Source organism: Musca autumnalis, unplaced genomic scaffold, assembly GCF_047663935.1.
Source record: "Musca autumnalis isolate F117 unplaced genomic scaffold, ASM4766393v1 scaffold_2, whole genome shotgun sequence".
Lineage (NCBI taxonomy): Eukaryota > Metazoa > Arthropoda > Insecta > Diptera > Muscidae > Musca > Musca autumnalis.
The window spans coordinates 108912692-108940175 of record NW_027411755.1 but is presented as its reverse complement, the minus strand read 5'-3'; the positions used below and the strand labels follow the sequence as shown (position 1 = coordinate 108940175).

Below are 27484 nucleotides of genomic sequence, written 5' to 3'. Positions count from 1 at the left end.
GGAAATAGGCTATATATTTTGCTGAATGTCGGAGAAGTTGGTTATCCCCTGTGCCCTACTTTTTTAATGCGCTCTATATGTACATAAAACTTACGAACGTTACAAATAAATGGAAATACCATATGTTATACATAACGAAGCTTTGGTCTTATTGGAAATCAAGTGTTTGGAACATATCGATAGATATAGCTTCATCAGGTATATAAGATATACATTATAAGAAGGTGGAAGGACGACACATTCGGTCCTTAACCCACTTAAAGCCACTGGCTGTTTAAATGCCAGCAAAAAATGTGCACAACAATGCGGGTAAAAAACATTTAGACACGTGTTTTATTGGGGGTTTTTTGGTATTTTCTAATTGTTTACTCCTATGTCTGTTCTTTCCCGTTCATAAAGTAACATTTGACCTGTAAAGTGATTTTACGATTTTCTTACAATGGTAAAAAACACTTAAGTAGACAAGTTACACTTATGCAACACAGAGAATAGTTAGAAAAGATTTGAAAGTATTATTCTAAAAACATAAATTTCGTTTACCAGGCAAGAATTATTCTTTATTACACTGCAAAGACGTTTACATACAACATTGTCGCCAACCTCTTAACTTCTAATTTTGAAAATAACAGACTGTTACATTTAAAGGAATTCTTTATTATTAAGAAATTTATTTAATCAATAAAGAATTAATCGCTGCAAAGTCAGGTAAAAAACATTTAGACACGTGTTTTATTTGGGTTTTTTGGTATTTTCTTATTGTTTACTGCTATGTCTGTTCTTTCCCGTTCAAAAAGTAACATTTGACCTGTGTAGTTTAACGCGGTCTGGTCTCAAAGAGAATTCTATTCGTAAAGTGATTTTTCGATTTTCTTACAATGGTAAAAAACACTTAAGTAGACAAGTTACACTTATACAACACAGAGAATAGTTAGAAAAGATTTGAAAGTATTATTCTAAAAACATAAATTTCGATTACCAGGCAAGAATTATTCTTTATTACACTGCAAAGACGTTTACATACAACATTGTCGCCAACCTCTTAAGTTCTAATTTTGAAAATAACAGACTGTTACATTTAAAGGAATTGTTTATTATTAAGAAATTTATTTAATCAATAAAGAATTAATCACTGCAAAGTTAGCTGTCCCTTTAAACGGACATTGGCAAAATCCACTATCGTAAATTTGTATGGGAAATTGGTGTTTTTCAAAATTATGGATAAAGTAAACCTGCAGTTTTAGCGCGTACGATGGAAAATATTTTATAAAATGCAGAAGATAGAGGATATCTTTAAAAATATAAAATATTTGCCTTTGTGCGTACGACTAAAAATTAAGTTTACTTTATACATATTTGTAAAAAACACAAATTTCCCATACAAATTTACGGTAGTGGATTTTGCCACTGTCCGTTTAAACGGACACCCGATTCCGGAAAAACTATACGTTTTAAGAAAAAAAGTTATTTCATAAAAAATGCTTAGAAATGAAAATAAAACTGAATTCAATAAAAAAATTTTAATTTTCAAAAAAATCTGGCGCTAAATGGGTTAAATTGCCACTGGAAATTCATGTGAATGAAGGGGACACATGCGATATTAACCCTTTGAATCCCGAATTTTTTTCCGTAGAGATACAAATATTTTTATACCCTCAGCCTTTAGGCTAAGGAGGGTATATCACCAATATTGTCAATTATTTCATATTCCATTTCAGAAAAAAAGGATAATTTTTTTTCGCGCTACATCGACGATTTTTGATATGTAGGTTAAGAAAAAAAATCCCCAGTACGAATCTGGTCGCGAGCCAATTTTTGGTTGTTGCGGACAAAAGGTATGGCGCTTTTATTTCGCTTTTTAGGAAAGATAATATTATAAAAACACTAATTATTTTAATGAGCACCATTGTTACAAAAAAGTTCTCTGGAAGTGACTTCAGAGAGTAGATTGCATAATACCCGCAAAATGTTACACAGAATTCGCGGAATGTACATGAAATTGATAATTTATTGAATATAAGACAACTTTTTTCAATATTAAGGCCTATTTAGTGGTCATAAAATTACATACAAAAATGTTGTGGATCAACGCTTCACGGCGAATCAAATGAGACTACAATCGTACAGATTGGTGTTATAGTTTTGATGTTACAGCCAAAATAAGCACATATTTTGCTCAAAAAATTATTTTTTTGTTTGATAAAATATTTTTTCACATGCATTATGTAGTAGAAAATATTGAAAAAATCTATAGGAATACTTCCTTCATTTTGCTTCAATCTCCCAATAAAATAGACGGATTTTGCTTTATTGACAATCATACAGGCATGTCACAGATTCCGATCGGAATGGTTGCAATTCCGAAATTTCATTTCGATCGTTTTTGTCTTAGCTTCTTTAGATTCCGATCGATTTTGTGAAGTCAAAAAACTTAATTATTTATTTTAAATGCGAAATTAAATGTAAATTTGTTAATAAAACTACATTTTAATTATTTCTAAGTGTTTTTAGAGTGTTTTAAAGTGGTAGATTTAAACAAAATAAAAATACAATTCCGTTTGCAAAATCAAAAGTGGTTTCATTCCGAAAAATTCTTCGTTTTTCGTTTTCTGAAGAAGCTAAATACGGAATCAATTCCACTTTCGATCGGAATTCGTTTCTGTGACATGCCTGATATTAAAGCTTTCCCATTAGGGAAGGTAATTGGGTTGATGAGGATATATCTCAAAGCTTCTGAATTGGAAACAGAGGTCAAATAACCCATTTTAATTTATATGAATTTTAAAGTACGTGTAAATCGCGTTATTATCAAAATCATTTTGTCCGCATGTGATTTTCATGTACAGCTAGACTATATCTTTTAATTTATATATGAGGCGCTCAGCGCCAAAACGGCCTAACCCACAATGAAATGCTTCTGAGAAAAACGAAGTTGAAAAAAAACAAATTGTTAAAATATTTTTATATTTTTTTATTAATCATAAATACATATTAGTTGTGATATTTGTTTTAGTCTACATAGATAAAGACTGTTTTAAAAGTTAATAAAAAATCAAAGTGACTTAGGCCGTTTTGGCATCCGCTTAAAAAAATATATTGATAGGAACTGAGGGTTAGGCCATTTTGTCTACATTTATTAAAACAGCAAAAGTTTTTCAGATGAATAATAAAAATAACTGTGAGCATTTTAATTGATAAATAATAATTATTGGTCTTCTTCCTGGATATCTTTATCTTCGGCTCTCGATTTTTTATTTAAATTATTGTAAAATGCATGATCTACGGACCAATCTGCGTTGACGGTGAATATCGACGTCGCATGAACCACGAGCTGTATCTGCTATACAACGACATCAATATAGTTAAACGTATCGAGATGCAGCGATTGCGTTGGCTAGGCCATATCATAAGAATGAGCGATGATGAACCCGCTAAAAAGGCGTATGAATACATGCCACATGGCGGTGCACGCAGAATTGGCAGGCCAAGGAATAGATGGCGCAAACAAGTGGATGATGAGATGAAAAGGCGCAGTATTCCAGAGTGCAAAGCAACAAATAGAGAGGAATGGAGATCTCTTCTTAGTTCGGCCTATAGAACAAATGTTCTGTAATGGGCCAGCTAAGTAAGTAAGTAAGTAAGTAAGTAAAATGCATGATTTACAGGTGATATGAACTCTTTGAGTTTCTGTAAATCCTTTGGAATCAAAGCCACTGAATCTTAAGCTATTCAACTTTTGAAGTTCTCTCTTTGGAGATTTTTCTGTTTGATACTAGTTTCTCAATTGAGGATATGTTTTTTATATCATCTGTCGTCATCTTTACCAAGTGAAATGGTTCAATGAGACCAAAATCTCGATCGCAAGGTAGAAATGAATGGCCAGACACTAACAATTTTTGGTCTATCTGTTCCACTGAGAAGCTCGAATTATTGACCAAGTATGTGCAAATAGTGCTCATTCTTATGTTACGGTTTTGGCCACCACATTGCTCGCTATATATTATGAAATTCTTACATTTTACATTGGCTTTCACATAATGCATAATACAAGACCCTATTTCCTGTGGGTCACGTGAACCAATTCCCGTAACATGCGTTTTTGGCCTAACCAACACGTATTTTTTATTTTTAATATGTGGCTTAGGCCATTTTGGCGTCCACATTTTGTCAAACTTTCAGTAAAGGAAAAACAGTTTTCGGCATTTAGATTAACATAGGGTTAACCTGTGCAATAGGGAATTTTTTAGTATATATTTGAAAAGGTTCCGATTCGATCAGCATAGTCAGTTTGATTTTTTTGAAAATGTGGGTTAGGCCGTTTTGGCGCTGAGCGCCTCATATATCTTTCGAAATTTACATTGGAGGCTAAGATGTAGCATCGGCTGCAATCTAGCATTAAAAAACCTATAAAATATCGCTAATTTGCGCAAAGTGCATACAATTTTTGTCCGCATCCGATTTCAGTGTTCACCATGCAAATCTATATCGATATATATCTATTTCAGGGCGATCAATCAAGAACCGTGGATGTAGCATCACACACTATTTTTTGGGATAAAATGAATGTAGCTCCCTTATCATTGAAGTTTTCAAATATCTGTTTCCACTAAAACGAAGATGCTGTACTAGTTGTTTCATTGCAGTGGAAACGAACCGTAGAAAACGCGATAAAATACGCGATATTTCCAAAAACAATTTTAGGTGATTTTTCTACTTTGGAATTTCTTGTAACTCGCGTTTTAGTAGATGGATTTTCACGGGGAATGATTTATTGGATCAGGAACGTAAAAAACTAAAATGTGCAATCAAGAACGAAGAAATCGAATGACAATTGTTAAAATTAGGCCCGAAAAATATGATTTTTAGAAAAATGTTCGCACAAAATTTTCGCGTTTGGATGCAGATTTCTATAAAGCTGTGCAGACTACATTCACAATATTCGTATCAAATAACTCAGAATCGTAAGTACTACAATCCCAAATATGGTTTTTTGAAAAACCAGCTTGCGGAATGAAATTAGAAGAAAATTTCAAAAAACACTGTAAATCTGGCTTCAAAATGTCAGCATCATTTAATGGTAGAAGAAGACGAAATTTTGAAAAGTCATACATTAGTGAGATGATCCTTATTTAGTTTGCTTCTGCTTTTACTTTGACAGGAAACTCGAGAGAAGTGTGGTTTACTCACAAATCGAGCGATAACAAAAAAAGACATGGTGGCTTCAACCCATTTTCACCAATTTTTTAACATAAATATAGCCACAGCTTCCACGCAAATTATCTTTTAAGGCCAATATTTTTTGCCTCGTCCAAAAACATTTCATTTTATCCAAAAGTATTTATTTTGTGTAATATATAAACACGAGTCGCGTGTTCTAAAAGTGTAAACCTTGGCTTCAGCTACGTTAAATTTTCAAAAATATTGGTGATATACACTTTGATACGATGAAAATGTGCCTCACCGAAATAATGGTTTTAGACCCCAAGTATGTTTGGACGAAATGTGTTTCAGACAATTTGGAGTCGATCTAGCCATGTCCGTCCGTCTGTCTGTCCTGCTGGCTGGAGCGCACGATAACTCTCGAACGGATGAACCGATTCGGTTCAAATTTTGGCTTTCGTAATATTTTGCCCAAACTTAGTTTAAGTTCGAAGATGAGCTACATCGGTCCACTCCTTCCGGTACCTCCCCCACAAAAGTTCGAAAATGTTTGGAAAGTTTGTGCGCACGATAACTCTTGAAGGTAGTGACCGATTTAGTCCTTACTTTGTATAGCGTAAACTTTCTACCAGAGGAATATGAGGTTCCAATATGGTCTTAATAGGTCTACTCCTTCGGGTACCTCCCACACAAAATTTCGGAAAAGTTCAGTTTAGGGTCATCTCTCGAATCGCTTTGATTTTTGTTTTAACAACTTGTATTCACTGCCCACCATACGACGGTACAAGTTTCATCAAAGGCAAGTCCATACTTCATGAGAAAATAGCATGAAAGTTGCAAAAAAACCCCTATGACACCGTGTGAGGTGGTTGGAGCGCAAAATAACTCTCGAACGGATCTTCCGATTCGGTCCAAAATTTGGCCTTAGTAATATTTTGTCCCAACATAGTTTTTGTTTGAAGATAAGCCATATCGGTCCACTCCTTCAGGTACCTCCCCCACAAAAGTTCAAAAATTTTCGGAAAAATTGTTCGTACGGTAACTCTTGAAGGGAGTGGCCGAATTGGTCTATACTATACACATCCTAATATATCTACTAGATATAGATCAGCTTCAAATATGGACTATACTTGTCCACTCCATCCGGTACCTCCCACACAAAATTTCGGATATGTTCACTTTAAGACCTGATGTCGAATCACTTTGATTTTTGTTAAAGCAACTTGCGCTGCCTCATTTACGATGGTAAAAGTTTTTTAGGAACAAGTCCATACTTCTTGAGCAAACAGACCGAAGAGTGTAAAAACCCCCCTATTGCACCATATGTTGTGGCTGGAGATCCACTTCCATAACGGTCAATGTCGATCCATTCCTTTTAGTATCTCTCCGCAAAACTTTTGATCTTTAATCCTAATCATCATTTTTGTCTGTTCAAACGCAACATTTTAAAACCCCCTAAATACATACGTATTTTGGGAAAAATTGTTTCAATATACACAGGCTGAGGGTATATCTCTGTCGGCAAAGCCGACTGATACTTTTTTACTTGTTCATATTTATTATGATTAGTAGTCGCAAAAATATGTCCTCTGCGAAAAAAAATTCTTAAAAATACCTCGTGGTTAGGAAGTTACCAAATGTTGCCTGTGGGCAACATTGAGCCATTGTGGTTATAAAAATTAACAAAGTTTGTTTCTTAAGTCTTTGTATTATCGTTACATTTTTTATTATCATGACGTGGAAAGCCTTAACTGATGATATTGTTTAATTCTAGAGGGAAATGATGGAAATTGAATGGAAATATATTTATCATATATAGTTCACGAATTAGCCAATTTTGACGTATATGGTGGTGTTCATATAATTTGAAAGATATTTTATATTTTGTATGCAGACTCAAAACCTGATAATATTGACCTTCATCCAATAGATAAAATTATCATCATCGATATTTGAACATATATTCGCTTGTTATTTTACAAATTTCTAATACGTAATATTTATATTCACCAAAAAATGTGTCAATTTCCTTTTAATTCAATTCCAATCTTCGAATAATAATATAAATACAACATTTTTCCCAAGCTCGAATGTCCCAATAACCCTTTGTATTTCATTGAATACCACTAACCAGCATTTTCGACTTCCACTAATGTAACCACTTTATTACCACAATGGCCCAATGTTGCCCACAGGCAACATCCAAATTTCAAAAATTATATCTACTGACTGGAGCTGTAAATTGTATGCTTATTTTTTATTTTATTAGATCAACGTCTCAGTAAGATTTTTCAAAAAAATGTTGGCTGCAATTATTCAATTCGTTTGACATTTAACGGCATTTTATAAAATCACTAAAATATTTCATGTCCAAATTTTTACTCGACTCCTTATACTTAAACAAGCATAAGCAATCAATCTAGCGATTTATCTAAATTTAATTTCCATTTTTTTATTCTTCTGAAATCAACCTACCGATACCCACTTAGTGTATATAATATCTCAAACGGTGTAGGAAATACGCAAACATAAACATGCAAAATTGCCCACTGGCAACATCGGGCCACAAAGGGTTAAATGGATGTTATCATTTGGAACGAATGTCCAATGGCACTTAAAAATTTCCTAGAAGCTATAGATCCATTCTTGAAGAATCTAAGAAGCAATTTACGACAAACACTTCCAGCAGATGAAATAAATGCATGCCTTAAGTCATCAGTTCTTTGGCGGTATGTTAAAATTGCAATCAACACCAACATTTCTGAAGATTTTTCATTTATAGTAAAGGTAACATAAAACTGTTTCAAGGGCCAGCAACTCGGACCGGACTTTATAAATGTAATTATTTAAAATGTGTATGTTGTAAAATTTCTGAAAATCGAAAGAAACCATACCTGGAAATTGATTATATTTTGATATGAAGGGCTAGGTTACTGATGCCCCAACTGATATAATAAAACGCATACATATACAATATAAACTGACAAGGGCAAAATGCCCTTACTCACGTAGTGGGGTTAAGTGTTTTCGTGTCACTTAGTGTTCTCTTAGTTAGATTTAATACAAATATAAAATCGTATTCGCATGAACAACCAACAAATCATAACAATTCCACTTTAATTCAATGCAACACACCCCGAAATAAGTCTAATAAAATATGTCTGTTCCAGAACTTGCAAAAAGCTACAAATTTTTACTACGATGACATTTTTCCTTTATAATATCGAATAAAATAGTAAAAATTAGTAGATTCTTGCAGTTCTGGAACAGACCAAATGTTTCTTCCTCACAAGAAGGGTGTAGAAATCTGAATATTAATGAGTCAAAGTACATACAATTAAAAGGAGCGACTAAAATGTGAATATTAGCCGTAAACACAAATAAACATACATACACCAGGTTATTCGCACACTTCGCTTAGAAAAAAGTGTGATCTCACTCATAGTTTAATTAAATCACAAAAAATGACCTACATCTTATTAAGAATTGTCACGAACCTTACCAAGAACTGGGCTTGCCCAGTACCGTTCACCCTATTAAATTCTTATTAATTGCAACAAGCTAAAATCAACCGTACAGGGTTACCATGTCATCCAAACATTTATTGACATAAAAGTCACTCATAGAATATTGTATTGAAAAGTATGAAACATCACGGTGCTCTTGAATCAACTTTAAATGGAAGGTGCTTACACCGGGGAAGTTTTTGCGGATTCTGAAACTACAATGTTCATAGATGAGAAAAATCAAAAAACAAAAAAAATCGCCGGAGCGCTTTTTAAATAAATCGCGATTCAAGTTGATATTTTTAAAGGGTTTTTAGGTTTTCACGATTTTGCTTGGAAACCGCAAGTCATATCTAAGTGGGATTAGAGAAAATGTTGTAGCAGTGAAAATTCTCTACCAGATTGATTTTTATGACATTGTCGTAGGTTTCACCATTTGTGAGATATAGAAGTTCATTTGGTGTCAATTTTGTCCCGTCACACTCTAGTACATCTCAAAAGCATTAGAATGCTCCTTAAAGCAGTTTCGGCATTGAGAAAGTGGAAATTTTTCGGAAAATCGTGATAAATGACACTGTGTTGTGTGCGTAATTTTCCGAAAAATGCCCACTTTCTCAAGGCCAAAACTGAAGGAGCATTCCAATGCTTTTGATATATATAAGAAAATTCTTAATTATTGTCTTGGCTACAATTTTTGTATTTGTGTTGGATCGAAAATCTCAGTGGTTTGGTTGTTATATGCCAAAATATCCAAAAAAGCTGGATAGAAAACTTTTCGATTTTCACCGTAGCGGACTTTTTTGCTTAGTACAATCTCAAGAATCAGAAATTCCAGTTGCCCGTGTCTTGGCTACAATTTTTGTATTTGTGTTGGATCGAAAATCTCAGTGGTTTGGTTGTTATATGCCAAAATATCCAAAAAAGCTGGATAGAAAACTTTTCGATTTTCACCGTAGCGGACTTTTTTGCTTAGTACAATCTCAAGAATCAGAAATTCCAGTTGCCCGTGACTAGGCCTCGGCCTAGTGTAGGTGTTCTGTCTATTAAAAACCCGAAAACCAAATTTGCAGCCAGTTCCGTTGGACAATGTTGCTAAAACCTTTTTAATTCTGGGAATTGGAAGATACCTTTATATGGGCAATATACCAAAAAGTGGATCTACGTCGAACATTTTTGGTATGGAGTTTTTGTAAGTACTTAGAGCCCGAAATACCAAAGTACAGCCAATATGGTTGGGAAATGTGACGAATATCTTCAAAATACCTACAATCTTGGGGCTAGACCAAAATGTGCACCTATGGGCCCCATGTTTGGAAATGATCATTTCTACTCACTATAGACCCTAAATACCAAATTAAAGCAAAATTGACAGTAAAATGTGATCTTAATAACTAAAATATTTTATATGCGGAGATACCGCTATGAGGAGGTTATGGTGTTACGGTGAGCTATATTCGCCATATTCAGTGTAATATTACCTATACATATCTCTTCAAGAAGTGTTACAAATTTTTGTCGATTTAGTCCAAAATTTGTGTCTCGTAATATTTATTCCACACATATATCAGGTTCGAACACAACATTTCAAAATTTTTCGCACAAGTGTAGTTTAAGAACATATCTCGTATCATTTTGACATTTTCGCAGCAATATTTGGTATTCGATTTGCAAAAAATACTTGTTGTGGTGTAGAATATCACACTGTCGACTTAGTCTGCAATGGTCCTTTCTCCATTACTTTCGAATTACAGTTACGAGTAATTTCTCTATAACGAACGTCTCTATAACAAATAAGTAAGAGAGGGCTATAATCGGACGGGGCCGACCATGTGATACCCAACACCACTAAACCTGGGTACTAGTTTTCCACGGAAGTTATTTTATATGATTGCGACATATCTTAACCTTCCGACCATACATACATAAGTTGACATACACACATGATGACTAGGCTGGCTTTAACTCAAAGGGAAAAATCGTTTGTTTTGTTAAAGTTTGAGCACAATTGGAATATGTTAACGCGTACCACTTGGACCTCAAAGTTTCCATAGTAATTTGTATGGGGCACGAAATTGCTTTAATGGCCCTAGTTATTATCCAATCGATGAGAAGTAATCCTACAAATAATTGTTAAAACCGGCCGGATTTTATTATAAGGCTATATCATAGGGCCCAAATTACCTAAAATTGGTAAAATATACTATTGGAGCTATATCGAAATCTTAGAAAACGAATCCTACGTTTTCTAGCCATAGCAATGAATTGGTAAAAAATTCTCATCGATTGGAGCAATTTCGTGTAAATTCCATACAAATTACTATGGAAACTTTGAGGCCCCAGTGGCACGCATTAACATCTTCCTTTTATGATCAAACTTTGGCAATCTGAAAATCCAAAGAAAGAAATCATTTTATTAGTGTGCCGCCTAAAAAATCCGGCATCGATTTTTTAGAACCACCCCAATGATAACATTTTATAAGGGATAGACGGGTTGCTTCTTAAAAAAATTAAATTTGTATTGAGAAAAAATATCGAAAGGTCTTTATAATAGCTTCGGCGATTTTTACGGAACCAACGAATACCAATCGTCCAATATTTCGTGGTATTATATTACTTTTGTCCAAAGGGGGCAAAAAAACTTCAAGACCCCGTGCATCATTATAATTTACCTTAATTTAAAAACTGGGAATTTCTCTATCATGACTTAAAATTGGTCTATCATGATTGCGACATTTTGTAGCATGCACGGTAAATGTATTTCCTTACAAACAAGCCAAAGCATAAAGGAACCCACTTATGCATATCTTAAACAATAGTTCCGTTATCTAACCGCTACATTGATGTAATTTGCATCAAGGGAGAAGTCAAAGATTGGTTTTTAAGATTCGTATTCGTAATCTGCCGGAATATGACCCCAAAAATTAAAATAGGTTCTTAAATTTTAATTAGGATATTTTTCCCACAAAAGTTAGGGTAAATTTCACTCGCAAAGTACTATCTGATCATTATCCAAAACAATTGGCATCATCCTTGACTAAAACTCTTACGTTGTACAAAATTTTTTCAGTTTGGAGCTATAACTGCGACCTAACTGGTTACACTACACTGTGGAATCCCTGCATATACTAGGCTATAACTCTGTTATCTGACCACGTACATCTGCATTATTAACACCAATGGAAAGGTTAAAAATTCGTCTTCCGAATACGACTTACGGTGGCGGAATGTATCTTGCAGGAATGGAGATATAAGATGTATATTACAAATTTTACCAATTTTCACACAAAAGTTTCGGTCCATTTAACCCGCTAAATATTATCTGATCATCATGTTAAATTGCAAGCTTCATCCTTATTTTAAATCCTACTTTTTCAGATCGGACTATTATTGTGGCCTACAGAGCCGCTACAAAATCGGATAGAAATTTTGTTTTTGGTCCATTTCACCCCATAAATATTTCACCATCATCGCCAAAAACTATAGGGGTCTGTTCTGGTCTGAACCCGATCTCCATACAAAATTTCGTGATTTCGATTGGTCCATAATTGCGGCCTGTAGCGTGATTACAATTTTTAATGGACAAACGGACGGACGGACACTCATCTCAAAATCGCTTTATCTCGTCGAGATATGAATTTTGGTACACCACATGTGGTGTCTATATTTCTATATAGTATTTCGCGGTGTTGCATGAAATTTCGGAAAAATAAACTTATAATACCCTTTCCACATAGTCTGTAGGGTATAACAATTTTCTATAACGAACAATTCTCTATATCGAACAATTCTCTATATACTAAGTCGCCTTCAGTAGGGATTGTGGTGCAATACCCGCATCCTAACGGCTCATCATATAAGCTTATAATAACTCTCTCACTTTATATTGAGAAATACTACTCAAATACATGTTGTGGCGGCAACCTTGGTCAAACTGATTTTATAACACTTGAGTGCTGTTAGACGATAATTAGTTTCCAAGAAGGTGTGTGTGATTTCTTTTTTCCTTTTATTCATCATATTATACGTAAGGTATTTGCAAACGAAATTACGGCATTTGTAGATGTACAATACAAACATTGAGGTGGGTCAAACTTATTTAAAATTTTTATTAATACTTTTATGAAGACAATAGCATAGCAGCACTTTGATAAGTGGAATTGTCTATTGACCATTAAAAATAATAATGAATATTACGTTATACATTAAAAAAGCTCAAAAGAAAAGGTACGTTGTCATAAGAGTTTATAACAAATTTTGTTGTAATCATCAATATAAAATTGACAATGTGTTTATTTATATTTTCATTTAATTATTGCTTTTACAATACATTCTTATAGCTATAACATATGTGCGATGACACCCTAATATGTGGCTGGTCATATAATATAGCCCTCAACCACAGTCATACATCTTCGGTGTGTGCTCAAGTCATCATTATCGTATAGACTACCACCGCAAACGATTTTTATGTGGCCTTCGGTGTGTTCCTGTGTACGCGTGTTTGCCGTTGTGATCGGGGTGTGTGTATGTGTGACTGCTAGTCATTTTCTTAGCCTGTCCTTGTTTCATTCATTTCTTTAACTTTACCATTCCGACGTTCATAGTACATACTAATAAAGCGAAATTTTTATTGTTTTGCCAGTGTTTCAGTGTATGTATGTGTGTGTGGGGGTGCTAAGTGTCACGTGACGTGAGTTATAGGTAGAATTGAATGGAATGCACGAAAATTGGTAATGAACGAGAATGTTTGAGTTTTCAAATGTGAGCAACTGACCGATGGCCAGCGACTAGTTTGCGAAGTCACTAGGATACGTTTTGGTTAACGGCAAAATATGTATGTTGGTCATCCAATTTGTTCGCATGCTAACAGTGGAAAGTGGACACAAGCATTCCTATATATGTATGTACAAATGTATATGTACCTAGTAACACCCACCCAGATTAGCACCACTAACACAATAGTGTCACGATTAGCGTGTGGCTTATATTGATTAACGGTCCTTAAGCCCGTAATATGGTTGCTCCCTGATTTGTCATTCATTACATTCGATGTAACTAAAAATACAACTTTTAGATTTGTTTCTTTGTTTAATTTAAAAATTTAATTTGTTTGCTAAGCTAAATAATGAAAAATTGAATAAATTCCTATTCCAAATTAGAATTCATTGATTCGCCAAGATCATATTTTGATACGTTAAAAATCGACAAAAGAAAAATGTCTCTTAAAATTAGTAAACCAAAGGAAATTGAATTGAATGATTTCGTATTATTGGTCTTCAAGATTTTTACCAAAATCTTTAGCAATCCGAATTACAGTTAGGCAACAAATGTATTGCAAAAACCAAAATTGTAGAAAATTGCAAAAGTTACAAAATCGATGGTTTCTTCGAGAATTACCAAAGGTATGCTCCTTAAGGAGTTGTCTATCCACTTTGGACATTCATTGGAGCATTAATGAGCTTAGTTAAACCAAAAATTAAGGCTCGGTATGTTCCACTCTAAGGATACCGGTTCCCCAATTTTTAGTAAATCTTGATCTTTCGTTGGAGGATGTTTTTGGAGTTTTTTGTTTAATTGGACCCAACAATTTTATGAGGGTTGATATCAGGATGTTGGCCCGATGTATTTAAGAGTTTTGTGTTGTTATATTACATCGACAATTTACACAAATAAGATTAGCATGTCATTATCTGGTCTTTGGAATGGTGGTAGTTGAATTCGTTTGAGCTTTCGGGATCGACTTTTCTGACTTTCAGACTAATGGCTATATAATATTTCTTAATGATGTCAGTGGGGATGTCTTCCCAATCATTATTATATCCGTGAACCCAATTTCGCATACTATTTTTCATGGTAAAGAATATAGTACCCAAATATTCGGTATTCCAGCTTCTCCAGTAGCGGTTTAATTTCCATATTTGATGGGTTTTATTCGACTTGGCGCATTTTTTTGGATTTATTATGATAGCAGAGGATAATATCTATCCACTTAGTAAAAATTAAATCATATTAATACCATTGAGAGACGAAATAGTGCTCTGTCGTAGGTCGTTCCAAATACTACACTGGTGTCAATTTTTTCCATATACTTTCCAGAGGTATTTCGATGTCCTCAAAGCCAAAATCGGACTGTTTTGCATTGTTCCATTATCCTACAATACATAATGAGTCAAATATTCATTCTTTGCCTACTTGCCTGAGGCCTATTCGTCATTGTTTATTGTTAATATGGTCCCATGCGTTTTTTACCTGTCTGAAGACCCTCCATGACTGTATTTTTTATCACTGAACTTTATTACATTCAAAACTGTTAGTCTATTATTAGCCGCAAAAGTCATAAAAATGCATAATAACCGCAAAAATTTTATAGTTTTATAGTACCGATTTTCCCGTTGCAGTACTTTTATTGTCATCCCCAAGTAGTAGTTAATTCTTATTTTTGACCGTATTTGTTATAAATCGCAAATAACCTTTGCACATTTTGACGGAATATTCAGCCCAATCATGAAGGAAAATTCCGTGCGGAATTTCTCTCTTTTCCCTTCTTTGCTATCACAAACAAAAAATCCGCACCGAAAAAAATTCCGATGGAGAAAAAGTAGGTATCATGAACGCTCCCAAACATGTGTTTTCCTCCAAAAAAATCTCCCTTGCAAAACTGAAGGGAGTTTACAAAAAATCTTAGTATTTCCCACAAACTTTGTACAAAACATGCAAAATAAAGACTTTTGTTGGGATATTATACTAAAATCATTTACTTGTGGTTGGAAATTTATTAAAAATTGCAGTTTGCAGGACTTTTCTCACATTCGTCTTATATACATTCTTCGCAGTGTCCAATATGAAACTGTTGTTATTAATTACACTGTGATACAAAAGTTGGCAAAAATTTTTGTAGGGGTTCTGATGCATTAATTCAGTTTTGTGGGAGTCCATGGAAGACGAAAATACCTTTGGTTTCTTTGGGTCACTTCGTTTTTTGATTTTATAACAGTAAATGAAGCGAAGAATAAAAACCAAAAAGTTAAAAAACAAAAAATTGCATAACTCGTCTATTTTTCAGCCGATTTCATTAGCTTTTTTCCATTTTAGAAAGCTAACTAAATTTCCTTCTTGTTCAAAGTTAATAATTACATTATATGGTATCTTTTGTATGATCAGAAAGGGACTCGAAAGTGACTCCTTGTAATGATCAAAAAGAGTTAAATTTAAAATACAACAACAAATCAGATTTTGTACAGCTAAGTGATTAAACACTTATTGTTTTTTTTTTTCAAACATAACGGCTTGGTTGTATATAATTCTCATATACACTTTCTACAAAACTTTGATATAAATATCAAGTATAATATTATGAATAATGACAAAGACAATACATGTCCAAGTTTTGCCAAGTGAAATGAAAGTGAATGAAGAAACAGTATACTAAAGGGATAATTAATAGAGTTGTGCCAAAGGAACTATATGGAACTATCTCGTTTACTTCGCAGTTCCAATGGCCCACCTTTTTTCTTTGAACAAACTGCGTATACTTACTATCACACGTTATATTTAATGATGTTACTCATACGTTTTGGAACTAGTACCAGGAACTAGGAACTAGATGACCCAACTCTAATAATTAAAAGTCACAACAAAGCAGAAAAGAAAACAAAACAAAGGAAAGAAACAAAAAACAAATAAGAAAATTCTTTTAATTTTTTCGTCTGATAAAAAGACTCATAAATGACTCACTAACGACTCATAAACGATTATAAACATGACTCAAAAAAGAGTCACAAATTAATTACGACTCGAAAAAGTTTTTTATACCATCAGCAAATGGGCAAAAATGACTCGAAACAGAAGAAGGCTCATTTGTGATTTTTTAGAAGAGTCACCTGAGGTTACGCTTTCCACCCGACAAAGGAGTCATTTATGATCAGAAAATGAACTCATATTTCAGCTTTTTAATCGTGCAGTCGGATCAAAAAAGACTCGAATTTGATAAAAATGTCAAAAAATTCTGGCTGGGTATGGCTTCTTCGAAAGACATTATTCTCCCCTTTAAATTGAAAAATCCGAGAAAGCCCGGTTTTCACTACATTTACAGTTATAAAATAATAACGAAGTGACTCAATAAAATCAAAGGAATTTTCGTCTTCCATGAACTCCCACAAAAAAGAATATATGCATGAGAACTCTTGCAAATTTTCACTGTAGCGCAATGTTTTTGTCAGGGTTGTCAGATTTTATTCTACCTAAATCGCCAAATCAAGTGTTGGAAATCGCCAAACCAAAAATCCTTCAGTTTATGTTAAAATTTATGCTGCTTTATGCTTTTTTATTACACTGTGCAACACGAAAATTATTAACCATACTCTGACTCCACAGTGTGATGGAACACCAAAAATGAGAAGACACGTGTCTCGCCGTTTTTTCGTATCTTTCAACTTTCGCGGTTATAGGCCTCCAAAGGTTTGAGGCTTTGATGTAAAAAGGGTCATTTAGTCAGAACTATATCATCCAAACCGTTAGGAAATTTGAATTTATCTCAGAGACAAAGTTGTAGCTCTTGTCTTAAAGAACAAAAATTGTGAACACATATAATCCATAAAATTTCATCTGCAAAGTCAAAATCGCCATGGTCAAATTTCTTTTAAAATTTTTTCTCAAGTTTTGTTATACAGCTTTCTCGGCTTCTGCTCGATAGATACTAAACCGTTCAAAATTTAAGAAAACAATCAACCACAATAGTCTAGCAAAGGCATCAATAAACAACTTTCTGGAACATGCGAAATGTCTATGAACGGTCCTTAATGGTAAAAATAGCAAAACTCTTTTGAAAATATCCAATTTTTATACTTTTTTCTCCGACTCTGGTCCACAGATACCCAATAGCCCAAAAATTAAGAATACCATCAACCACAAACAAGTACCTAAGATTTCAATAAACGACTTTTTAGAACATACGACGATTCTAGGAATGATTCTTAGGACTGAAATTCACGAACAATTAAATTACTTTTAGAATTTTAGAATTTTCTTCCAACTGCCGAACGAGTCGGTTGTGTTTTCCTAATCAAAAAATAAAATAAAAATAGTCAAAAAACAGAAATTTTTCAAGAAATCTTGAATAAAGAAAAACCCACATTTAATTCCTTGATTTTGAAAAGAATGAGGAAACAGTCCACGCTTTTGCAAGCGGGAGGAAGGCCTCCCGATATTTCTGAAGGAGCAATGAAAGATAATGCAAATGGAGCTACTCCGAAAACTAAAATTAATTGTACCAAGGATCTTAAAGAACCAATTTCAAAACCATCAAATGATACGAACAGAGATCATGAGAATCAATTGCAAAGTTCCGTTTTTGAAAAACCAAATAATTGCATCCTTGGGGAAGATTCTGCATCTTGCAATAGCAATGAAACTTTACGTAATGATTGGGATCCGGACTCAATTTCCATTGCTTCCGTAGATCAAGATTTCAAAGAGGTGAGATCAAAAAAAAGACGTAAACATGAATGTGATATGGAAATTGATTTATCAAAACATGTTTTCAAACAATTAGATAAGGCAGATGCTAATATTAATCGCTCAAATAGATTTTCGTTATTGGGTAATTTAGATATTGAGTCTAGTGTAAATGAAAATATTATACATAATAACACACGCACTACAAAAAAGAATGAACCACCTAAGGCGGAAAGAACTTCGTTTTGTCCTCCAATTTTCCTACAAAATGTCAATATAACGTCTCTCGTTAAGCAGTTAAAAGCTAAGAATGTAGATTTCAAAATTAAGAATCAGTCTAACTCTAAAAGCAAATTGTTTTTGAAAGATGCGACGACACACGCTGAGATGATGGCATTATTGAAGGAAAAAAATATTTCTTCTTATACATATACTCCCAAGGAGTTCAAACGCCAAAGTATAGTCTGCCGTGGTCTATACCATAAAACTGAGGCTAATGATATTAAGTCAGAATTAGACATTTTTGTTCCAGATACTGTGGAAACCGTCACAAAGTTTTCTACGGATTTTTCCAAGAAAAACGGTTATGATACCGGGTTGTTTTTAGTAACTTTAAAGCCAAATCGAAGAGCAAATGAGATTCTAGGCATAAGGTATATCCTTGAACAAAGAGTATATTGGGAAAAACCTAAATCTTCAAAAAAAAATTCCGCAGTGCTATAGGTGTCAACAGTGGGGACATATTTCGAAGAATTGCAGTCGCCCTTCGTCATGCGTTAAATGCAATAAAAAACATGAACACGGTTTATGTGAACTTGGTCCTGATGATAAAGTATTTTGTGTTAATTGCAAAAACTTTGGCCACACGGCAAATTATAGAGGATGTAGCTCTTATAAGGAATTTATTTCTTATAGAAACAAAATTGCTGAAGAATCCAAAGCACGAAAAATGGCTGCGGCAAGAAATGTTACAGGGTTTTTAAATAGTCAAAACTTGGTTAGAGAAAATAGAACATTTGCTAATGTTCTTAGAGTACATGAGAAGCAGGAAAATCCTGCTTTAATCGATGAATTTTTAAAAGTTGCCAAAATTTTATGTGATCCTGAACCTATAACCGTAGAGGATAGGATAAAGGATTTCTTGAGCAAGTACAAACAAATGTCGAAAGATCAAGCAAAGGCTGAATGCTTGAAAATAATGGAAGTTGTCCAAGAGGGGTACCACCGGTAATTCTTTGAACATAGTTACTTTTAATGTTGGCTCCCTTGTCAACGTCAGTAGAAAGCTAGAACTTAACGTAATCTTGGATCAAGCTAAGGTTGATATAGCGTTTCTCCAGGAGTTACACTTGTCTGAAGAAAACAATATTTATTTAGACAACTTTATAGTTCTAAGGGACAAGAGCTCTGTTGGAGTGGGCATAGCTATTAAGAAGAGCATTTCTTATTCAAAAATAGCAATTCCTAATTTGAAATTTCCAAATTTATTTGTAGAAATCAACGTTTTGATAAACGGAACAGTTCAAAAAATGTTATGTGGGTCTGTTTATTTCCCTAGTAATTATGATCGCAGGTATATATGTAATGGTTTATCAGCAATTCTGAATTTTTCTCAAAATTTTGATGGGCTTATAATGGGAGGAGATCTAAATGCTAAACATGTTACCTGGGGTGATCAAATTAATAATTATAATGGTGAGGTTCTCTCAAATTGGTTTGTTAATGAGAACTTAAATGTAAATAGAATTTGTGATTCCGATCCCACTTATCCAAGATGTTCATCACATTTAGACCATTTTATTGTTAGTAGTAATTTGGTTGGTAACCAAAATTTCACAACAAGTACATTACCCACATTTTCAGATCACTTACCTCTGAAACTTAAGCTGTCTTTTCCCCAATTTGACTTTATTTTGCAACCCAACGAAACGTTCATCTCATTTAAGAACACCAATTGGGATTCATTTAAACGAGATATTACTAACTCCTTGATGTGTCACTATCCACCCATCAACCGAAATCTGACAAATTCTGAGATTGACTATTACATAGAGGAATTTGTGACGACTCTGAATTTTGTTGCACAGCTTCATTCCAATGAAGTTAAAAGAGGAAATTTTAAATTCATACCGTCAGATAAATTAAAGGCATTGCTTCGAGTTAAGTATAATTGGCAAAAAGATTTAAAAAGAATTTTTGCCCGAACCTTGAATAGAAACCACCCAGACTATTTATTGATATCGAAACAAATTGATTTGATAAAGGTAATAATTAAGGAACAAGTAGAGTTAGAGCAGGCCAACATTTTTAACTCAAAATTAAGTGAAATAAAACCTGGCCCTTGGGCATATAAAAAGATATTTAATATTATAGGGAAGAAAAATAGGTCAAAGGTAAAGGATATTTCTGTAAATGGTGTTAATATAAATGACGTAAATCAAAAGGTAGAAGCTCTCAAGAATCATTTTAGTTCCATTTATCAAGGTTCTCCTCCGGACAGAGACACATCGTACATAGATGAAACCATAGATCGTGTTATATCTAGTGTACCCGATTCAATCAACACATTTGATGATTCCACGACAGCGTTAAATAATGAAAACGACACATTTTTTACGTCATTAAATGAACTTCAGGCAAACTTGAAATCAATCAATAACAAAAAGTCGTGTGGTGTGGATAATATATCCAATTACCTATTAAAAAAATTCCCGATGAAGGCCTTAGAGTATATGACAATATTATTTAATAACTGTATAAATAACAGTTATTTTCCTAGGGCATGGAAGATCGCAAAAATTGTATCTATACAAAAAAAGACCGGCGACAGTGATATTAATAACTTAAGGCCGATTTCACTTTTGTCCAACCTTGGAATATTGTTCGAAAAAACTATTAAGGAAAAAATGGATATAGGGCTTGTTGATTCTTATATTCCTCAATATCAGTTTGGTTTCAAGAAGGGAAGTTCAACGGTTCATGCACTCCTAAAATTTCATAATGATATTGTCCAGAATCTTAGGGAACGTCGCTGTACAGTAGCTGTATCACTAGACGTTGAAAAGGCTTTCGACAAGGCCTATCACAACGGAATTTTGTTTAAAATTATCGAGATTGGTTTCCAACCATCGATAGTAAAACTGTTTAAAAGCTTTTTCGATGAAAGAAAATTCTGTGTTCAATTTGAAAACACTCAGTCATCTTTGTGCAATGTTACTTGCGGAGTGCCGCAAGGATCCATATTGGCACCTCATTTATATAACATTTCTATATATGACTTTCCCCATCTATTGGATGAATCCAAGGGTATACTTTATGCCGACGACTCTCTTCTCTACGCCCATGATGAGTCCCCGTCAACTGCCCTTCAACGTGTCTCATCGCATCTTAATCGAGTCAAATATTTCTATTCGCAATAGGGTATTAAAATTAATGCCTCAAAGAGTAAAGCAATTTGCATACGAAATGCTTCTGGCAAATGCAAATATACTGTAGTACCGGAAAGCAAACAATTAGATCTGCAGTTAGATGGTGATAGAATTGAGTTCGTAAATAGTGTAAAATACTTAGGAGTTAATTTTGATAAACTTTTAAAATTCAACAGGCATGCTGATTATAATTTGGAAAGAGCAAATCGGATTAAAGGTGCTTTTTCAAATTTATTTAACAACAAATTTTTGTCAGTTAAATCTAAATTATACCTCTACAAAGTTAGCATACGTCCTGTACTATTGTATGCCTTTACTATATGGTTTAACATTTCTCCAACCACGATGAAGAAATTAGAAATTTTTGAGCGGAACATTATCCGGAAAAGTATAGGTCGAAATTTTCAGTCACGTTTTAAGAGACTTTCAAATGAATTCATTTACAACGAGAGCAATATTACACGGCTTTCATCATATGCATTGGATCTGATGAGGCGATTTGTAGATAGACTTGCTGATTTCGATGGGTCTATTTTCCAGGATATTTTAAACAGCGAAAATGAATTAAATTGGACGAATACAAATTATCTTTCCGCTTTTGGAATACTACATGAGTGGCCAAACACTTCTGTAGAAAACTTTTATACTTGCTCTACACCTGGCACACATAGGGGGTAATTTTTTATGTATTTAGTTTAAGTTAATGTATAAGTTTTGTTTTTTTTTTATTATTATTAGTTATAAGTCCTAGTTTTTAAGTCCATTACAACATATATAGATTAAACTCTATTCGCTATTGCTAGTGTCGGGAGCAAACACTATATTACTGTAATTATCGAAAATTTGTTAAAAACAATTAATTAACTAAAAACTGTATAAGCATGTAGCATCCTCATTTTCTGTAATGTAATTAAAATAATACGCAATAGTTTTAAGTGTTCCTGATATTTTCTGTTAATACTATGGCTTTTATGAAATGAAAAAAAAAGTCTCAATAAAAATACAATTACAATTAAATTACTTTTAACATTCCCCCTGTTCAGGTTTGAAAATAACAAACTGTTAAAAACTCAAGGAAAATTGAAAGGTTTGTTGTTTACGGACCTGAACAGGAAAGAATGATCTAAAATAATCGAATTTTGAGCTTGAAGAATCGTTCCTATAATCTTCATTTGTTCTAGAAACTTGTTTGTTGAAATCTAAGGTACATTTTTGTAGTTGATTGTATCCTTAAATTTTGTTTCTGCAGAGTTCGTATTTTCTAGAAAGATGTTTATTGAGATCTGAGGTACATTTTTGTAGTTGGTTGTTTGCTTCGATCGGTTTGATAGCTGTATAACAAAACTTGAGAAAAAATTTTAAAAGAAATTTGACCATGGCGATTTTGACCTTGCAGATGAAATTTTATGGATTATATGTGTTCACAATTTCTGTTCTTTAAGACAAGAGCTACAACTTTGCCTCTGAGATAAATTCAAATTTCCTAACAGTTTGGAAGATATAGTCCTGACTAAATAAATGACCCTTTTTACATCAAAGCCTCAAACCTTTGGGTGCCTATAACCGCGAAAGTTGAAAGATACGAAAAAACGGCGAGTCACGTGTCTTCTCATTTTTGGTGTTCCATCACACTGTGGAGTCAGAATATGGTTAATAAAACATGACTCAAAAAATTACACACAGTGTTATATTATGTTTGTTCTTTTTAATGAAAAAATGATTTGCGCTCAATATAGTATATTAGTGTGAAATTCTGAGTCGATTTATGCATGTACGCCAATCCATATCTTTAACATCCAGACAAATTGAGATAGGGCACTAAAAGTTTGCACAGGCGGATATAGGGTGTTTGGTGCATCAAATTCATCAAATAGACCAAAAATATATATGGGAGCTATATTCAAATCTGATTCGATTTCGATATAATTTGCCACATTTATTTCTAGATCAAATTCCATCAAACATTCCAAATTTCGTTATGTAGGGTCGAGAAATCGCCATATCAAACAACCCTGATTATTGTATTTGAAATACCACTGGTGACATGCCGAAGTACACGGTGCGCCCGAACTAGCTTTAAATGGAAGGAGCTTCTTCTTCCCATCTTCCCATACACTTCCCAGGTGTAGTTTTGGCGTATTCTGAAACTACAATGTTCATAGATGAGACAAATCAAAAAACAAAAAATCGCCGGAGGGATTTTTAAATAAATCGAGGTCAAAGGTCACAAGTCCTATGAAAATTCAGAATTTTGAAAACCTAAAAAGCCTTAAAACTGTGTCCTCTTTTATTTTAAAATCCATCCGGTGATTTTTTGGTTTTTTGTTTGTGATTTGTTTGTTTGTAATGAAAAATACCCCATTTATTTGGTAAATACTTAAAAATCATGACATTTTATGATTTTTTTCTTTATAAGGATTAACTACTAACCAGCATCAACAATATTAGGTATATAATATCCCTACATAACATATGGTCCAAGGGGGTACCAGATAGTATTACATGTAAACAATGTCCTATAGGTATCAAACCGGGAATATCTAAAAACTAAGACGTTTTATGAGTTTTTTAGTTCACCAGGATGGAATGCCAATTACAATAAATATAAATTTCGCCTACAGAATAACTCGATCAGATCGACTAAAAAAGTGCCAGGTTTTATTAACAGTAATCGGGGCAACCTAGGCCCACAACCAGGGACCGGAGGAATCTTCGACCAGGGGCCGTCACCTCAATAATTATGTGTTTGTGTTCGTGTATTTTTCACCATGTGAGTGGCAATTTATCACGGAATACCTGCTCCGAGCTCTTTTGGTCCGTGCCGGGATAGAGATGAACCCGGGGCCAGTATGGATCTGTTTCGTTTGCCAGATCCGAGAGTGGAATACCATTCTGAAATTCCGTACCCTCCAGGCGGCATAGAGGCGTCGGGTCCTATCGTCGATGAGACATATGTGATAGGATAAATGTCTACATAGCAGACCTAGTGCAGTTCTTCCATCTGAGGAATATGAAAATATGCGCCGTTATATCCACTGCCACACTGTTCGCCACATGTGCGGCTGAAATGAGGCTCCCACTGAACATATTGGTCGATGGTGCACTGATTCCGATCACTAACTACCCCAAAATATTGGGTGTAACGTTCGATAGCATGTTTAAGTCGTCCGCGTAAGCCACAGCTATTTGCGATAGTGAATTTAATATTTTTTGTTTTTCTAAAATGGATGAGATCAATTTTATAGTAACTTCGATGAGTTTATTTTTCATATACAAACACGTACATTTTTCAATTCTACAGATTTTTACATAAAATAAAAATGGGAAATGCTGTTCATCCCTCACATATCCCACCAACAAATGTAGAAATGAAACTTAATTACAAGCTTCTTACAGAAATCCTAGTATACATATACAGTCGAACTTCTCCATAACGTAGCCATTGGGGACCGAAGAATTACTACTTTATAGAGAAAATTCGTTATAGAGAAACAAACGCAAAATGGTTAATTTGATTAATTTGACCTACATAAAGGAGTAATAAAGAAACAAAAGTGTGTATATGAGTAAACACAAATTGAATTTTTATTAGAAGTGAAATAAGAAGTGATTTTCATTTCTTTTTGATTTTGCCACTTTACTTTACTAATCTAAACCTTCACAATGAGCAGTAGAAGAAAAAATATGATCGGGAACATTGTTTCAAGACTCCTAAAAAGGGATTACTCATAGTTAAAATGTTGCGGTCGACACTAGCATGGTCTTCAATCGTAACATTTTCCGTATTATTTCTGTACGTATTGTCATAGAAATATTATTTTCTCCAACAGCAGCATCTTCTATAGCTGTACTAATAAAACAAGTAAAAAAGTATAAGTCAGCTGTGCTGACGGAAATATACCCTCAGCCTATGACCAAAAAAAAGAACCAAACACAATAATTATGTAGTATAAAAATATATTAATTTTGTATTACGAGTTTGCTTCAAAATACGTGGAATCTGTAGGTATGGTAATGTGGGGCTATACCAAATCATTGAAGGAGTGGACTAATATAGTTCATATTGAACCCAATCTATATCTGAAAGAAATAATACAATGTGCAAAGTTTGGACCAAATCCATTGCTCCCTTCGAGAGTTATCATTCAAACCATTTTACAAACAAATTTTGAACTTTTATGGGGGAGATAACCGAAGGAGTGGACCGATATGGCCCATCTTCGAACATTTTATAAAACAATTCTTACCGTATATCCCCTCCAGAGGGGAAAGGGGGAGAATGTTACGCTCGTAGTTTCTTAAAACACTCTTCGCAGCAGCACAAAGCTGTAACCGGCGCATTGGCTTGATTTTAAATAAATATTTTTGGTCACTTTATCCATACAAGTGGATCCACTGTGCAATGGGGAAAAGTTTTACAAAAATTCGTTGTAGAGAGGTTATTTTGTGTGAGAATTCCCACTTGTGCAATAAAACACTTCGTTATAGAGAAGTATTCGTTATAGGGAAGTTCGTTATAGAGAGGTTAAAATAGGTGAAAATATGCTGAAACAAGTAAAAAAGTATCAGTCGACATTGCCGACAGAGATATCAGCAAAAATTTCTAAAATCGTCTTTTCCATTTCAAAAAAATTAAAAAAAAAAAAATTTGATACTACATCTATGATTTTTGGTACATAGATTAAGAAAAAATCGCCATTCCAAATCTGTTTTCATTACCAACTTTGATCGTTGCGCGCAAAAGATATGACCGTTTTAGTTATGCTAATTAGAAAAAATTCTAAAAAAATCGCGGCTTAATATAGTAAGCTGTTATATCCTATTATCGTTAACTGAATTCGCACCCTTTGCGATGATGCAAAAAAAAAAAAATCGAAAAGTTTCAATGGATTCGCGAAAAATTTATATATTTATATATTTATAGCAGCATCCAGACATTGTGAGGAATAAAATGAAACCTAAGTCGTGAAGTTTGGAGCTATAGTATTCATGTTATTTGCAAAAATACAAAGAAAATATGACGAAAAAAGTAAAAATCATGTTATTCTAATTTTATTTTTTATGGTTTTATAGGAAATGTTGAAGAAAAAATATTGGAGTTCTTCGTCATTTTCGTCCAAATTCCACGCAATAATGAAAATATTACGTTGCAACAAATTTTTCGCTTATAGTTTTCCTATTGGCGAATATTTTTAGAACATTATATTAAATCACAAGGAATTCCAATTGTGGCATAACATAAAAATAATGTTATATTGAATATTACAACATTTGAAACGCATATAAACCGCGTAATAGTGGAAATCACAAGATGCGCATCCGATTTTCCAAAACAGCGAATCAATCCCTCTTATTTTATATACACTTTGTGAAATTCCATTTGGCGACCACGATGTAGCATCAGTTGCATGTTAGGGTGCAAAAAACAGTAAAATGCCCATAATTTCCACGAAGTACATTTGCATTTTATGCGCATCCGATTTCAATGATCACCATCATCCTATGTCATTTCAATGCGATCCATCAAGAACCGTGGATGTAGCATCGCACTCAGTTTTTAGAAAAAATCTATTAAATCTCCGGATTCGTGAACGTTTTTCAATATCTGTTTTCGCATATTTTAAATATGCGTTTCGCTCTATTTATCTATATGGTAATAACACATCTAAACCCCGTCTAAATACGCGATATTTTCAAAAACATTTTTTGCAGATTTTCGAAATTTGAGGGATATCATATCCGCCGATCTAGTGGATGGATTTAGGCGCGCAAAGGCTTGTTAGATTCAGAACGTAAAAAAACTAAATTCACGCGGGTTTCCACTGAAATCGAATGGCATTTGTAAATGTTGAATCCAAAAAACTGGTTTTTTAGAAAAATTTACGCACAAAAAATTCGACTTTAAGCTGAGATTGTTGTGAACCTTTGAAGGCTACACGC

The 27484-nt window shown here is 33.8% G+C and overlaps 1 protein-coding gene across 1 annotated transcript in view; it reads left to right on the top strand.

Moving 5' to 3' along the window:
- LOC141394445 (pseudouridylate synthase RPUSD2-like) overlaps positions 1–27484 on the top strand; it is a 196246-nt gene that overhangs the window by 37723 nt on the left and 131039 nt on the right. The gene's annotated exons all lie outside the window — the stretch shown is intronic.